Genomic DNA, 16515 nt, shown 5'->3' with positions numbered 1-16515 from the left:
TCTGGGCTCAAGTGATCTTCCACCTCAGCCTACTGAATAGCTGGGACCACAGGTGTGCACCACTATGCCTGGCTAAGGTTTTCATTTTTTTAGAGACAAGATCTCACCATGTTGCTCAGGCGGGTCTCAAACCCCTGGGCTCAAGCTAACCTCCTGCCTCAGCCAATCAAAGTATTGGGATTATATGAGTGAGCCCCCACACCTGGCCTTGTTTGGCTTTTCTACATAGGACTTTAAAAATCCAATTTAAGGAACACAATATATGAAAGTAGAGCCAGGCACAGTGGCATGTGACTCTAGTCACTCTCAACTACTTGGGAGGCTGAGGTGGGAGGATCCCTTGAACCCAGGAGTTTGTGTCAGGCCTGGGCAACATAATGAGACCTTGTTTTTTAAAAAAAGGAAGTATAATACTGCCTATATCTTACTGAACTGAAAAGTACAGTTATAATATTCTTCCTTATTTTGTGCTGTAACTTCCACCCAATTATCTTACTTGTGTCCTCTGGAAGATCATGTATACATATTAACATTCTCCTTGCTATAAACGACAGGCTTCTTAGAGGAAACTATTATATCCTACTTCATCCCCATCTCTACCATCCAAATTAGACTCCTTAGTTGGGTACACTAGCCTCAGTTCTTTCAAGTCACATGGCATGGTTTCTATATCATTTATGAATCTTGCCTATCATCCAAAGTATTTGCTGTTCAGTTTGTCAACTGTAGAAAGATTTTTAATTCCATTGTGTCAAAAAATCTTTGTATTATTTTAATCCTTTTAAATTTATTGAGGCTTGTGTTATGGCCTGACATATGGTTTATCCTGGAGAGTGTTCCATGTGCACTAAGAAATTTTGCTGTTCTTGGGAGTGTTCTGCAGATGTGTATTAGGTCTGGTTGGTTTATAGTGTTGTTTGAGTCTTCTATTTACAGATGCGCCCTGACTTATGATGGTTTGGCTTATGATTTTTTGACTTTACAGTGGTGCAAAAATGATACATATAAAATACACTCCTCAATTTATGATGGGTTTGTCAGGATGCAACACCCTTGTAAATTGAGGGGCATATGTCCTTGTTAATCTTACATCTAGTTATTTTCTTCATTATTGAAAGTGGGGTATTGAAGTTTCCAACTATTATTGGATAATTTAATATTTCTTTTTTCAATTCTATCCGTTTTCACTTTATGGACATTGGGCTTTGTTGTTAGGTGCAAATATATTTATAATTGTTATAACTCCCCTATAAGCTAATCTTTTTTGATTATAAAGTGTTTCTCTTTGTATGCAGTGGCTTTATTTAGTGTAAAAGTCTATTTTATGTGATATTATTGTAGCCATCTCTAGGTCTTTTATGGTTGCTGTTTGTGTGCATATCTTTTTTTATCTTTTTAGTTTCAACCTATCTGTATCTTTGAACCTAAACTGGGTCAAAACACATAGTTAACAGCATCTGGTTGTATGTAGAGAGCACAGAGTTGGATCTTATTTTTATTTTAATTCAGTTGACAGTCTCTGATTTTTTTTTCTTTTTTCTTTTTTTTTTTTTTTTGACAGAGTCTCACTCTGTTGTCCAGTCTGGAGCACAGTGGTGTGGTCACAGCTCACTGTGGCTTCAATCTCTATGGGCTCAGGTGATCCTTCCACCTAAGCCTCCTCAGTATCTGGGACTACAGGAATGTGCCACTACATCCAGCTAATTTTTGTATTTTTTGTAGAGATGGAGTTTTGCCATGTTGCCCAGGCTGGTCTCAAACTCCTGTGCTCAAGTGATCCATCCATCCCAGCCTCTCAAAGAGCTGAAATTACGGAGCCACTGCACCTTTCTGTCTAAGATTTTTTATTGGACTGTTTAATCCATTTACTTTTAATGCTATTATTGATATGGTTGGATTTACATCTGATATTTTGCTTTTTGTTTTCTGTATCTTTCATATCTTTTTTGTTCACCTCTTCCTCCTTTACTGCCTTCTTTTGCCATTCCTTCACTTATTTTTTAACTATATCTATTTAGTTATTTTATTAGCGATGGCTCTAGGGCTTACAATATATTAGGTTGATGCAAAAGTAATTGCAGTTTTTGCCATGAAAAGTAATGGGAAAAACCACGATTCTTTTGCACCAACCTAATACATCTTAATTTATCAGACTACAGATTTATTTTTCAAAAAGTTAGATCTTATTTGCTTACCCACAGGATTTGAGGCAGACTTGACTTTTTCCCTTAAGTCTTAATCACATTTTTGTTACCATTGTTGATCAAGAAGGTGCCAAGCAAAATTCTCTAATATTTTGCTCTCATCTAGTCTTCTGACATATCTCACTGTCTCTGTAATTCCTCAACAATGATTGGTCCTTCAATCAAACCTCCAAATTCTGTTAGTACCCTGAAGTCATGAATTCATTTAAAGTGATTAATTACGTTCTTACTATTTTCTTACTTATCATTGGTTTTGTATTCCTTATATTCATATTCATTATACCCTTTATAAAGTTACATAAAGACAAATATATAGAGTTGTGTTTTTAAAAATATTTAATAACTAAAGATTTAAATTTGAAATTATACATTATAAAGAAATCATTAAATTTATAAAATGAATTCATTTTTAAAAGATTTATTGTAAGGATCCTTTGAAGAATAAATTCACAGATATATTTAAATATAATTCAAATAATAAAAATATGCTAACTTTTCAGGAAGGTATATGTTGCACATGACGAGATACACCTTTAAAGGTAAAACTGCTGCTATTTTGTATTCATCTCAAAGTTAAATAATACAGAGAACTGAATGAATTTTAGAAGGGAAATCATCTACTCTAATGCCTTCATCACACAGGGCAGGAAACTAAGCTCATTAATAAAGATTATATATTCTATTCAAAAAGGAGCAAGCTCTAAAACCCAAGCTTTCTGGTTCCTAATGGAGGGCTTCCTCACTCTACTGGGAAACTAAAGAAAGTTATATGATATGAAAACACTTAAGGGTAAAGTATCTTTGGCAGTTTTACATACTTCAAATAAAACATATGACTAGGTCCTACCAAAATATCCTGATGGACTCTTTGGTAGTATTGGAAACAGATATACTAAAGTGGATTATCACTTGGGCAGACACCTAAAAAACACTTTCATATGGAATGTTAGGGTCTTTTAAAAGAAGAGTCTATGAATTCCTTGGCTCCGGGAATAAATTTAAATAAACTCCCATATCATTAGTTGTTGATGATAAAACTGCTTATCAAATCTCTCAAAAGTATTCAAAGCATTAGGCTACAAAGGATTTCATCAAGTTATCTTTTGGCTTCCAAAATCCCAGCAACCCCTCTTAGGCCCATTTGTTTGTTTTGTGCAGGCTCTGGTGACTCAGATTGTCTCCTGTTCCATTCACTTAACAGCATTCATTCTACTCTTCATGGGTCTTCTTTCCCCAAAATTCTTTCCCTCTCCACCCAGAATCTTATAATCACTTTTAGAGAATTCAGTATTCATATAGACAATCTATTCTGTACCTTAATCTTAAAATTCTTTGATTTCTTTGTATTTCAGCAGTCTATGCCTGTGTCCATATTCCACTTAGTAAACTATTCTGCCTATGTTTAAGCTATCTCAGTCACTTATCTATTTAGAAATTTTACTACATCTACTTTTCTCCTTCATCTAGGGTTGCCAGGTAAAGCAAGATTCAGCATCATTATCTCCCATTCCTTTTAGTGACAGTTTAAACATCTAAGTCCCTTCTTGAAGCTTACCTCAGTCCCAGTGCTTTAAGTGCCAAGAGAAAACTGAGGCCTAGTTGTATAATCCACCAACTTTAAAAACCACCATCTACAAATTTATCTTCCACAATGCAACAGTTTCTTCCTGCTACATTTTCAGATCTCCACCTGTTTATCCTAAACCCAACATCTCACCCTCCACTGTTACAAATACATATGGAATAAAATAAAATGCAATATTAATAATTGTGTAGAGTTTATCTTCAAGGAAAAAAGCCATCTCTCATTGTAGCCTCAAAACAATGATACCATTTCCTTCTACTGATCTTGGAGATAGAGAGACCTCCATGATTTAGTCCTTCATTTTAACTTTAACCTCTCCTCTATGGCTTCTTTCTCTATGCCCTAAATATGTTCAAATACCTTTAAAATTTTTTCTTGCATCACTTCATAATTACCATACTATCTCTTGCATTTCCTTTATTTCTACTTTTAAAAAATTTTTCAATTCCATAGGTTTTTGGGGAACAGGTGGTATTTGGTTACATGAGTAAGTTCTTTAGTGTGAGATTTTGGTGCACCCATCTCTTGAGCAGTATACATTAAACCCAATTCATAGTCTTTTATCCCTCATTCCCTTCTGACCCTTTCCCCCTGAGTTCCCAAACTCCACTGTGTCATTGTTATGCCTTTGCATCCTCAAAGCTTAGCTCCCACTTATGAGTGAGAACATACAATGTTTGGTTTTCCATTCCTGAGTTACTTCACTTAGAATAGTCTTCAATCCTACTTTTCTTGAAAGTGTATTGTCTACCTCACTTTCCACCTCCGATTTACTCTTCAATCCTATTGTGATCTGCTTCTGTCTCTACAATTCCATTGATACAGATGTGGAAAGACAAAGAACTTTTTATGTTATTTGAACTCTATGTGGTAGCTGAACTGTTGTCCACTAACTTTTTATTACAACTCTCTTGTGTTTGGCATTTAAGATAGTCATATCTGTTAGTTTTCCACCTTACTTTTCTGAACATTCCTTCTCATTTATTCCTATTGGATCATATTCCTCACAGAGGAATACAGTGAGAAGCTATGTTCCCTAGCATAATTCCTTGTACTTTTTCTCATTCTATATTGCCTCAGATAACCAGTAGTACACATACAAGATGATGGGCACCAAAAATAAATTAAGAGATGATGGTGGCTTGCAAGGATGGAAGCTGTAAAGTTGGTGAGAGATGGGCAGAGTCTGGAGGATTTGTTGACACTCTGGATATTGGGTACACAAGCAAGCGAGGAGTCAAAGATGACAGCCATGTTGTTGGCCTAAGCAACCGGAAAAAAGGCACTGCAGTTTACTGAGGTACAGATGACTGATGGAGAAGCAGGTGCTCAATTGGGAATCTAAGTTTGAAATGCATCTTATATACGTGAGATGATGTGGAGAAGACTACCGAACATACCAACTTGAAATTAAGGGGAGAGGTCTTGGCTAGAGATATAAATTTAAGAGTGATCAATGTATAGAACATATTATATTGGCGAGTATTGTTTGAAAAATCCTTCACTCATTCAGGCACTGAGTACCTGCTATATGCTATCAAAATAACCAGCAAAATTAACAAAATCTTCCACTGGGAAGTACAGAACAGATGATATTTATTTAATTATTCATTCGACAAACATACCTAAGCATGATGCTACATAAACTCAGAAGTCTGGAGACAGAAAAAGCTGGGTTTGAATCCTGTCTTTGCTAGTTACTATGTGGTCTTGGGTAATATAAGTTTAAAAATATTCTTTTTAAAACACATAAACTTTTATGTGTATTAATTTATTTAACCTGTGCAATAACCCTATGACACAGAATTATCCCTGTTCTACAGATGACAAGACAAACTTAGAGAGGTTCTATATGATGACTAAGAAAGCACACTCTGGAGCCTGGGGCCAGATGGCATAGATGAAAATCTTAACTCTGCTAACTCCTAGCTTTGTAAACTTGGAAGAGTTACTTGAATTCTCTGTGTTTCAGATTCTTAACAATGAAATGAGGCCAGAAGTTTCTACTTCACAGTGTTGAGAAGATGAAGGTACACACAGTAATATAGATAAAACACCTAGCAGAATAACTTGCAGATAACAAAAACTCAGTTTTAGCCAATTTTACCAATTTGTTCTTTGTCTTGTTTAAAGACGTAAAAATGTTCTTAAAAAAACGACCTGCAACTTTTCATCAAGTTCCTAAGACATGTTTTCAAGTGTTTAGCTGACTTTTAGGCAGAAGGTAAAATATGAGAAACAGTAACTTCTTATGTCAGGGTATACAGTTAAGACTAGAATTTATCTGAGGCTGGATTAGGTATCTTGTAATGAGATTCAGGAATCTCCAACTGGTCCTTTGGTCGATAATCAGTCTAGCTGGTGATCTACATTAGTACAGGTATTTCAGTATATCTAACTAATAAAGTGGTACTTGCCCTTAAGGGTTTTGTTATCTGGGCTCTAGAATATGGTAAATATTAAACACTGGAATCAATAGGTAAAAGTAACAATTCTTAATAAATTCTACTATAGTTTCTAGACAACAGAAGATCAAATAGGACATAGCTTATAAAACTACTTAGCTGAAGTGGCTCCACTATCTTATTTACTGAGTATAAGGCTTTAATAAAGTTATAGCCTTCTTTTGTTGGCATTTGTGTCTGTCCTCATTCTAGTGTGCCCTCAATAAGCTACCAGATCTGAACCCGCACAACAAAAGTGCCACTCATTGAAACAGTTATAACAGGAAAGGAAAGCAAGTTGATGGGATTTACAGTGTTACAGGCCACTGAATCACTGACTACTTGGTGAGGGCACGTAAAGAAACATCATTTTCCACACTGCTAGGACAGTGAAGCCGGGTTAATGAAACAGCTTTGGAACATGAAAGCTATTCATAAAGTTTTTTTTAAACTTCAGATTTCCTTGAGAAACCTAATTAAGAAATAGGAACCTTCCATTAATAATTTTCAATTATTTTACTTGTAGGTTTTATTTCCCAGTGGTACATTTTTTAATAAGCTTTTATTGCTTTATATTTTCTATCCTATTATCTACTTGCAAGTGCCATAAACATTTTGAGATTTAAACAAAAACATAAAATGTTGAAGAACTGGCATTCTTCTCAAGCCTGGGGACTAATAAGTAACGTAAAGTTTTACTTTGAAACATGTTTCTCAGCCTTTCAAATACCTAATTTACTTTTGATGTCCATCAGCTAAGCATAAAGTAGCTGTATCAACACAATGCTAGGAAAAAATAAGTGGCATAGATTATGATTTGGAGAATTCTTAGGGATCAAAGAAGAGCATAAGAATAAATCACTTAGAGAATTAGCTGTATTCCAGGCTTCATTAGTTCTAATTATCCCCCAAATATGCCCAGCAGAATGCACTTGGGTCAGCTGGGACTGACACACAATAGAGTAGGCAACTTATAAACTCCTCAAAGCACAGAAAGAGTTCATAAAACGACCGCTTGTGCATTTAGATTCATGTGATAACACCTCTTATTGCATAAGCCACCAGATGAAACAGATGGGGCAGCTCTTCACTTGAGAATGTTTCTGTTGTAAACGCACTGGACTTCTTTATTCCCCATTCAAGATACAAACTGCAAGAAAGCCAAATTTCAGGCAGGCTGTCTTTGTCTTTTATTGCCTAGATGTCACAGCAGTGATAAATAAGGTAGTAATGAAACATCCTCATTAAAAAAAAAACTTGGCAAATAAAAACATGCGCCTACACTTAAAGAAATTCAAGGCTTTAACACAAAAAAGTTAATGCAATTTTTTTTGCCACCCATACAGACACAAATGTATTTTGTATTTTATAAATTACTTAATTAATATATATTAAAATGTATTTTGTATTTTTTTTTTTTTTTTTTTTTTTTTTGAGACGGAGTCTCGCTCTGTCGCCCAGGCTGGAGTGCAGTGGCGCGATCTCGGCTCACTGCAAGCTCCGCCTCCCGGGTTCACGCCATTCTCCTGTCTCAGCCTCCGGAGTAGCTGGGACTACAGGCGCCCGCTACCACGCCCGGCTAATTTTTTTGTATTTTTTTTTTTTTTAGTAGAGACGGGGTTTCACCGTGTTAGCCAGGATGGTCGTATTTTGTATTTTACTACTGCTTCTCAAATGTGTTTTGAGAATTCTCAGAATACGTTTTTTCCAACAATGTATTTAATACTTAAGGGAGGCCTCTTTGCCCTACATTCACCAGTTCACTCTGTGATACTGAATATTCAGTTCTAGGCACTGCACTTGAAGAAAGCAACTGAGCAGAATGGGTCTTGTGACTACTTTGGTTTAATTTACAAATTTTCACATTGGCTTCAAGTTATTAAAAATATCACTTTTTAAAAGTATTTACCTCTGCTCATGCTAAATTATTTAGAAACTCTTGTTATTGTCAAAAGGTTAAAATATGTAGATCAGTATGTTGGTGATTCCTATAACAGTCTACAAGTCCTAGAAGCACATCTATTTGCACTGAAAGTTTATTAGTTTGCTGGTCATTGATCAAGCATGTGGGAAACCTGCAGATTTCATTTGTAGATACAAAATTTATTGACAAAGCAAAATTGATAAATGCCAAAATACATAAAGTATATACTTTATCCCAAATGAGGCTTCTTAGTTACACATTTCGATAAAGCTATGAAAAACTAATATTAGGATTTTAAATATTTGGAAAAAAAACTATACGAAGGCTGTGGAGTATTTAGTAAATTCAATGTATCCTGAGGTCTTATTAAGTGGATTAGCTTCCTTCTACACTTAAACTGAGCAAAAACATTAAATTCATTAAAGTTAGATTGTTTTGCTCTGTATATTCTATGTGTAGCTTATGAACACATTTTTAGAAAGAACTGTTATGCCTATTGATTCTTAAATAATGATGTATAACTTGTTATTATAAGTCAAGTCACGGAAAAAATACCTAAAAATAGCAAGATATGAGTTGGATGAATACAAAAGTCATGTACTTAGGACCTCGGTAATAATATGTTTAAACAAATAAGGTATTTGTTGACATACAGCATTTATCTGCATGGGTATGGATATGCCCCAAAAGCTCATGTGACCCATGTTTCGCTATTATTCTCCACTTTACATGTACCAATCCATTCTAGGAGTAATACTTTCTGGGCACCGTACTTGAAAAAAATCATGTACCAGAATGGGCCCTGAACAGTGAGGTGACTTAAAAGATGCCAAAGGTGTAATAGCTGAAAGACTGGAGTATGTTCAACTTGGTATCTGAAATGCTGAATTTAAAAAGCATATATTTGTTAAAGGGATAATACTATTCAGAAGGGAAAGTAGCGGCCAGAAGGTGAAAGTTTCAAGGGGAAATATTTTGGTTCAATATTAGGAAGAGCGTTCTAACAACTAGAACTGTTGTAAGTGCAATTAACTATCTGAGTAGGTAGTAAGTTTCTCATTCATGGAGGTAAAAGTAGAGGTTAGATAACCACCTCTGGCTATGGTTGTTACCATGGCTGGTAATGGTGTAGAGAAGATTCAGACAGTTATGAAGAGGGTTACATTGCATTATCCTCCAGAGTTCTTTCCTGCCCTGATATAAAATGTCTGACTTATGAGGCAGAATTACTTTTTTCCCTGATACTAACTGCATGACACATTTTAGTAAAATTTTCACTGTAAGTTTTAATTTTTATGTAGAGTGAAATACAAATTGAGCGTAAGTACTGATTAGTAACTATAAGTACTAATTCTATATAAGTACTAATATAATTCTACTAATAAGTACATAAAATAGTCTTTATATAATAATATAATCACATGTATCATTGAAAAAATTTCCTCACATTTTAGTATCTATACCAAAGAATAATTTACTACAGAATAAAAACAACTGGCATTGGCATAGCTTTCTTGGAAATGACTGCACTTAAATTCATGATCAAAGGAAGTTTTCAATGTGTCTTGAGCTGAAAAACAATATTGTGGGTGGTATAGCTCACTGATATTACATAGTAAAACTATGATATGGATAAACCTTTATAAAAAAAAGTATATAAATATTTCACTCAAGTAATTATTGAAATAATTGCTTCTCCTCATCACATTTATAAAGGTATATCCCATTAATCTTAAGTTTTACAATGAAGTGGTTATCTAGGTGAATTAGTCCAACTTGATATTCAGTAAACAGTACATATCTTTCCTAAATAGTTTCTCCCAATGTGATAGATCAATACATTATCCTTATAAAATTAAAATTTATAACATAAAAGTATCTCAGTATTTACCTATTTAAAAGCATCCTATAAAGAACCTATCTTTAAAACTCGTCAATTATGTTCTTTATGTAAATGCAAGCCTAGTAGCAGTTTCTATGAATTATATCTGGCTATGGACATATGTAGTCTAGAAACTGTAATGCTGATGGCAGCCACAGTCAGACAGACCTGGCTCTGCAATTACCTGTGTGACCCTGGTAAGATGCAACCTTTCTAAACCTCAGTCTCTTTATTTGTAAATGGGAGCTAATATTTGTTGTGAAGATTAAATGAGATTAAATACTCATTAAATATTGGTCCCTGTTCCTTGTCACCCATCTTTCCCAGCTCAGAATTATTTTAAGTATCAAATGAATTAATGGATATAAATCCTTTGTAAATTGAAAAGAATGTTGCAATTGTAAAGCATTATCTCATTTAATAGGTAATTTATCCCTCTGAATTACATTATGGTTAATGGTGTTCATTATTGTTTTGAATAATCTATGTAAGTATAGGTTCTGTAATATGATAAATTTCTATAGAACAAATTAATAACTTAAAAGATCATATTTGAAAATACCCAAAGAAAACAATCATTAGCAACAATTATTCTCTAAATCATTTTGGAATAACTAAGTTTTAATGACATAATATAACTATTGGCTTGGGACAGGCTAGGCTTGTACAAGCAGTGGGAGAATTGAGGCTTTACCATTCATTCAGGTGAAGAGAAGAACATATTTTCCCTCAAAATTTCATCAGCCTATTTTTTAGACTAAACAATCTGGAGAATTTTCTCAATTACCTATTACCTGATTTATATGCAGAGTTCAAATACACACTCTAAAGTGGTTGTGAAGTATGTCTTACCCAGAGTTTCTTATTTAAGAATATTACAGCATTCAAGGGTAAAACAGTGTAAATCATACAAATACTGGAAACTTTTAAAAGCATTATTTGATATTATTCTGATTTTTGTTTTTAAAGATACAGATATTGAAACTATCACAGCTGATCATTTCATTCTGACATGAGTTTTAAAGGTTAAGTTACTATCTGAAGAAAGGTAATCTGGTTGCCTTTCACAGCAGCCTGCAAGCTCTGCAATCTGCATAGAGAGGGGCATTTGTCATCATTAGCTGAGCTGTGACAGCTGGCACCCAGGGTGTCCCAGAATCAAGAAGTGGCAGAGACACTCTTGGTTTAGGTTGCCATTAAGTATAGTAGGTTTCTTGAGGATCAAGTATATTTTACGAAAAGCTTTGCGATGTAACTAACAGTAGTGAACATATTTGAATTTTCCATAACATGGATAATACAATGATAGCACATAATTAGCAGGTTGCCTCTAGACAACAAGATGCCAGATTATAGTATGAATAAACATCTACTGCCTGCCACTTAGAGAGGTAGAATTGTTTTCAGTACCCTAACAGCTCCAGCAGAGTGGTTTTTTCAGGGCTGGGTGATTAATTAAGTATATTGAAGGAAATAGGTTAAAGATGGAGAGGATAGTTCTCAGATATATTTTAAATTTGGTTGTAAATAATACATAACTTCCCAAGAATTAGCTAAACTGTACACATCCAATATAGCACCCATCTTTTATTCATAATATGAATATGAAAATTAAAGTAATTCATATAGATGCAGTCTTCCAATTGGCTGAAGTGTACGTAATTGGTAATATGTATTTAAAAATATTCCTTGGCAAAAGTTCAAAATCAAAATCTTCTTACCAAATGGGTGCTACTATGAGTCTGAAACAGTTGTGGTAAGTATATTTAGAAAAGAAGTTTTAAAACTTTAAAATGTTATAAATATGTCTTTTAGATCTTAATGTAAAACTATTTATCAAAAGAAAGTTTAAATTATACAGGTTGATCAGACTTTTGAAAATTTAGAATACTACCACCCCTCTAAAGTCATCAATGCTTGGACACATAATCAATAACAGGGGTTTTATATTATTATGTAAACTAGTTTTCCACAAATAAAACTAATTTTTGTGTTAATGTAAAATCTATGCAAATACATGCAGTCATTTATCAGGAAAGCTGACAAGCATTCCATATTGGAGGGGAAATGAAACTGCCTCAAGAATAGAGGCAATTAATTATTTCTGTATTTTTTCTTCTTCTGTCTTGAGGCACAAAAGTTATCCATCCAGTTAAAACAGCAAATGAAATAAAGAGATTTTTTTTTTATTTAAACACATATGGCTTTTGCCTGCAATACTGATCACCACAAGGTCTACAGATGCCCGTGGCTAAATTGTACACTGGCAGATGCACACAGGGGAAAACTGTGCTAATGCAGCGTGGAGAGCAAAACAAATGAAGAACTGAAATTGCCAGTAAAAAACAAAAAACAAAACATCCCACATTTTTCCCCCTGAAGAGTTATACATTTTGTTTATCAAATGCAGGTTAAGGTTGCAAAAAATTTAAACTTGGTCTGTTGCAAAAAAGTAAAAAACAATTTTAAATTAGTGAGGGTCTACATATATATATATATATATACGCACACACACACACACATACATATTAATGTAGGTAAATATTTAAGTAATTTTTTTCTATGGACAACATGGCTAGCAATAAACTTCTCAATTTCATAATTAAAAGCTTATGACATTCAAAGTTGACGTAGTATATGTGACTGAATACATGCTGTTGGAATTTCCCGTGTTATTTTAAAAATCCATTTAGGTATAGTCTCTTCAGGTATTATCAAAAACTGTTAAGGGTTATTATGAGACAAACTTGTGGATGTGGATATTACTTCCTGGTGGCAACAAGAATCCAATATTTAGTGGTTGTTTCCTTTTAACAGATGAATACGGAAAATGTATAGAGGCCAATTCAATCTTTTATTATCTTAAACACTGGTGTTTTTGTGTGTGTGTGTGTCTGTACACAGCCTGCATGCATGGGCTATTTTGCAAACCATAAAAAGAGTGTATTTCCTAAAGATGGTTTGAGATTATTAAGAAAGCAATAACTTCTTTCTTAATAGGCCTGTAAGCATGCATAACATTAAAATTTCTATTGTAACTGCAAAATAAAAATAACAAAACAGAAAGCATTTAAATAATTTGTATATCTTGGGGGAAGAAATAAAAGACTAGTTGTACTATTCCAAGTTGTAAAAAGGCAAAATATTTGAAAGAGCATCATTATCAATGTCTTCACTCCTATAATTTAATAATTCTTGGTTTAGAGTATTTGTAACCATCTACATTTACATAATAATGTATATTTATACAAAATTAGGATAATGTATATTTATACACATGTCCCAAGAATGTGCATATATTAAGTAATATTAGATCTAATAAACTCTTTAGCCTCAATTCCTACCACTCAAAGGGAGGGTTAATTTACTGAAAATGTAAAGTAAAAATATTGAGAAATCTTGACATTTCTTTCTCTAGTGCCATAAAGCTAGAAACATTACAAATATGCCTCAAATGTTGCTAACTTATATGAGAAACCCGTTCTTTCTTGCATATTTTGATGTGTAAGCTGCAAATCAGATTCATAAATCTAACACATATATTCATTTTAGCTACTAAATATTAGGAGTTTCTTTGAAAAATGAATCTTCTACCAAGTATTAATTTGTCACACACATGAAAATTAAACAACTTTACATAAAATAAAAATTATAAACATATTGCTTATATATCTGAAATATTATTTTATACTTTGCCTGTGTCAGTGTTTTTTGATTAAAACTTGTCTTTAATTGGAAGCATGACAAAATAGTAAACTCTAGGGGAAATAAATAACGGTGTTACAGTCTAGAGATCTTTTGATATAAAACTAAAACAGCCAGACATTTATACATTAATCATAAAATTTCCAAATAAAAATAATGAAATCAGGGCATGAAGAAACATTTTTGTGGTAATAGAAATGTTCTATCTACATGTGTGGTAGAGCTTCTATGATGGTATATATTTGTCAGAATTCATAGAATGGCACAATCATATGGAAAAATCATGGAATACTACTGTATGCAAAGTACACATCAACAAATCTAACTTAAAAAAATAAATTTCACAGAAAAACAAAGCTATACATTTTATTTCACTAGGTTCCCACTTTTTTTTTTTTTAATCAGGAACACCACTACATCTTACAAACTATGCTGTTCATGCTTCTAATATGATTGGGATTTTAGATAATAAAATGGATAAGGATATGTGAATGTAAAAGTATTAACTATTCATTAGTATTACTTTAGAATTGATATTTTTGACAAATCATTATATGAAAAAGTGTGCTTTCAAGAAATAGTACATATTGGTGTACTAAAATGTATATTATTACAATAGTGAAAATATTGAAATGTAACTGGAAATGCAATATTATATAGGTATTATATTCTCAGATAGTTATCTCTATACTTATATGTAAAGATATAAAGAAAATTTATATTTATAAACTAATTTCCTTCTTTTTCTGTAAACCATTTATTTTACTGCACATAATATACATGATAAAAGGTAATCGTTTTCTATTTTATGTAATTATCCTTTTAAATTATTACTCCAGTTACTAATCATTAAAAAAAATAAATCTTACTTTAGAAGAATTACTTTGCTCATTAAAAAATAAGCTCCAAAACTATAAATTAAAAATAGGAAAGGTTATTTTAGACATGTAATCACTGGAAGTTGATTATCTATGTACCATATTCTAGTCTCAAGGTCATGTTGAATATTTTCAGTGGCTTAATCACATACAGTATGAAACAGTAATGAGAGCAATGCAGTCCTGGATGACCTAGTACAGATGTAGGGATTAACAGACACTAATCGATTCTGATTCCTTTGTTTTCTCTAAATGCAATAAAAATATAGCATATTAAGAGTACTAAAAATGTAGCCATATACACAAATGTATGTAAATTCATGTATGTAAAATCATACATACATTTGTGTATATGTTGTAGGTTAGGAAATACCTAATTTTCATACATTATATAGAAAAGAATCATGTGAGCCCATTTATCCTGTCTGAATATTTCTATAATATCACAAGAAAATTATAAGCTGATATCTAACAAAAAGATTTTAGTTTTATTAGAAAGATAATAGTAACTTTCTGAAGGGTTTGTGAGAAATTAGACTATTGGAATCCATATTTCCTACATAGTATTCAATAAATGAATGACTAACTTCATTGTCCTTAAATGTTTGGAAAAGGTTAGAGATCACAATTTATGCTGAACAATAAAAAATTCTTTAGGTTGATAATCTCCCTTTCCCCATTTTTTTTTCAGTTTACAGATACAACTGAAAACATCCTGTACCTCTGTGTACATATGCAAATGAAGTGAGGAAACAGAGACAATTATGAAAATAAGCCAGGCTTTAAATTTCTTTTTCTACCAAAAGAAAAGTTTTGGCTAGTTATCCAGTATTACTTCAAGTCTGCAAATCAAGCAGTGGTGGTCAATTCTTACAAGTATACTCCCAACTTCCATTTTTAATCTCAAAATTTTCTTTTCAAAAATCTATTAATACCAATATCAAGTTTATTAAGCAACACTGTAGAGAAAAAAAGTACTCTTCACTACAAATGTGACTATATGATTGTGAACTAGGGTGATGAAGAAAACTGAGGCAAAGGCCTTTATCAGTCAAGTGAAGAATAAACAATTCTAAAAAATTAACCACGATTCTCAAAATGTTCTAGTTGAAGAAATAAAATAGGGTCTAAATTGTGCAAACAGTGATCTCAATCCTCTGCTTGACTTTGAAATAAATCTGATATTAAAAGATGAAATAATTACTTTAAGAAATCACTGAAACCTTGAAAGGTTTCAAGCTATTTTTTGTCTCAAGTGTCCTTATACCAGGAATCACACAGGAAGAAAGGTATAGATGCCATCAAATTAGATTACCAGAAAAACTCTCTCTATTTTACTTTATTTAATGTGACACATAAAGAAAACCCTGCACAAATATCTGTCTTTAATTTCTCTAGTGTAAAAAAAGAAATATATTGTGTCTGGCAGAATGAAACACTTGAAATAGCCTGGGTGCATTTAAAAAAAAAGAAGGGGGAAAGAAATCAGATGCCTACAATGAGCCTTCAAAGCCACTCCAGCAGTAGGGATAAATAACGTAATAAACTCAACTTCATATTCTTTTTATCTCCCCAGTGTAATAAGCACATATTAAAAAAATAAAACTTTAAATTCATGAATACTTGTGAATAGACTAGCAGCTAGCAGATAATGAAAAAACACCAAACAATATCTATATAAGCACTTAACATGTATGTGCATATCCTTTAACAGATACCTTTTTTCCAGATGAAAGGTTACAATTACTGAGATTTATGAACATGCAATTCAAATTTAAATTAGGTTTTTTTCTAAAACAAAGAAATATTGCATTCTTGTATTTCTCAACATAACAGGGTTTTTCTTTAAGCTTAATAATGACACTATTTATGAATTACTTTGTATATCCCATA

At 32.8% G+C, this 16515-nt stretch overlaps 1 protein-coding gene across 12 annotated transcripts in view; it reads right to left on the bottom strand.

The window, feature by feature from the left end:
- The window catches only part of NBEA (neurobeachin), a 708564-nt gene that overhangs the window by 174454 nt on the left and 517595 nt on the right, over positions 1 to 16515 (bottom strand). The window lies entirely within an intron of this gene.

The sequence above is a fragment of the Pan troglodytes genome, chromosome 14 (genome assembly GCF_028858775.2).
Source record: "Pan troglodytes isolate AG18354 chromosome 14, NHGRI_mPanTro3-v2.0_pri, whole genome shotgun sequence".
Classification (NCBI taxonomy): domain Eukaryota; kingdom Metazoa; phylum Chordata; class Mammalia; order Primates; family Hominidae; genus Pan; species Pan troglodytes.
This window is presented reverse-complemented; position numbering and strand designations above follow the sequence as displayed.